The sequence below is a fragment of the Chrysochloris asiatica genome, unplaced genomic scaffold (genome assembly GCF_000296735.1).
Source record: "Chrysochloris asiatica unplaced genomic scaffold, ChrAsi1.0 scaffold00157, whole genome shotgun sequence".
Classification (NCBI taxonomy): Eukaryota; Metazoa; Chordata; class Mammalia; order Afrosoricida; family Chrysochloridae; genus Chrysochloris; species Chrysochloris asiatica.
The window spans coordinates 1,605,192-1,606,912 of record NW_006408675.1 but is presented as its reverse complement, the minus strand read 5'-3'; the positions used below and the strand labels follow the sequence as shown (position 1 = coordinate 1,606,912).

The window sequence follows — 1,721 nt, the reverse complement described above, 5'->3', positions numbered from 1 at the left end:
ATTCGTAACCACTATGCTGACCTGTCTAAATCCAGTTACAACGAAAAGAGAACTGCCATCATACATATGTGTGGGATCCATTTGATGGTATGAATGAGTGTGCATGCTATTCATATTGGTTGCCATCAAGTCAGTTGTGATTCATGATGACCCCATATGTACAGAGTAGAACTGTGCTCCATAAGGTTTTCAAGGATGTGGCCTTTCAGGACTGTCTTCTAAGGTACTTCTGGGTGGGTTTGAATTGTCAACCTTCTAGCTAGTAAGTAGGTGCTTAACCGTTTACACTACTCAGGGACTCTAAGAATAAAACTGTTGTCGTTGTTGTTATGTGCCATGGAGTCAGTTCCAACTCATAGCGACCCTGTACCAGGTTTCCGAGGATGTAAATCTTTATAGGAGCAGAAAGCCTCATCTTTCTCCCACCAAACAACTAGTAGGTTTGAACTGCTGACTATGAGATTAGCAGCCCAATTCGTAACCACTACACTACCAGAGCTCTACATATAGGAAAAACATAACTGAGAAATGGGCCTAGATAACATCAGCTGAACACCTCTTTCAAAGCACACTGAAAGCTAAGTGTAGTCCCAGACTTTTCAATTCTGTGAGCCAAAAACAAGTCAGAGACAGAAAGAAAAGGAGAGAAGGAGGGGGAATACTTTTTTGTTACTTATACCATTTTGAGTTGGATTTTCTGTCCATTGTAGCACATCTTTCTTTGGAGCATGGTTTTCATCAGTAAGATAAAGATAATACTGCTACTGGGATATGGTGAGTTCTTAGTAATTTGGAAAGTATCAACCCCACTCAAATATAAAGTACTATTCCTACTTACTTCCTTTTCTCCACTCCTGCTTCAGTTCCTTGCATACTAACACTTTTAAAGCATAAAACTATGCCAAAGAACATTTTTCATTACCAGATATGCCTGCTCTGTGTTCAGGGACTCCTTATCCCATCTGTTCTCCAGAATTTTTCATCTAATAGAATTCTTTGAAGCCAGATCAGTAAAGTTCTGTTTCAATGAACCGTTTGTTCCCTAGGCCACAAAAATAGATTCTACAAATAAAACACCGGGTGAAAATGGTTTTTGCGAAAACATCGTTTTACCTGTTATAGACATGAACATGCTTTGGAAATAAAATTGTCTTATAAATTTGTTGTTGGTGTTTGGTAAATTTTCATTACTACTAATTAGTCAAATTCCTAACTCCTTCTGGTTTCTGGGCCTTGAGAATTGCTGCTCAGAAAAGGCCCAGCCATGTGGGGAATCACATGAAAGGTCTTTGATCTTTATTCAAACAGCAGTGGTTTTCTTTTCAATAATTAACTGCTCATTTTACTTCTGCAATTCTCCTTTTCCTTCATTTCTGCTTCTCCTTCCCTTCCACAACTCCTTGATTTGACTTTTAAATTTGAAGATTTTGCCTCACTCATCTGCAATATTTATTCCCTACCAGTGCCTTTGAAGAAATTTACCTGATAGCTGTGGACAACAGAATATTGGAGATAGTGGGAGTTCTTGTTCAGTTCTAAAAAATAAGCAAACAAAAACAATAATTTGGCATGTGAGCACTATCTCAATAAAGCTGTTATTAAAACATACACAGAGAAACAATAAGTTAATACTGTCCCACACACTAAAATACAGCCATATAACACTCCTCCTGAGAAACCAAACTGTTTTCCAGAGCCATCAGCATGAAGGACAGTGATAT

The 1,721-nt window shown here is 38.1% G+C and overlaps 1 pseudogene; it reads left to right on the top strand.

Moving 5' to 3' along the window:
• LOC102829751 overlaps positions 1–1,145 on the top strand; it is a 7,597-nt pseudogene extending 6,452 nt beyond the window's left edge.
• The last annotated feature ends 576 nt before the right edge of the window (positions 1,146–1,721 follow it).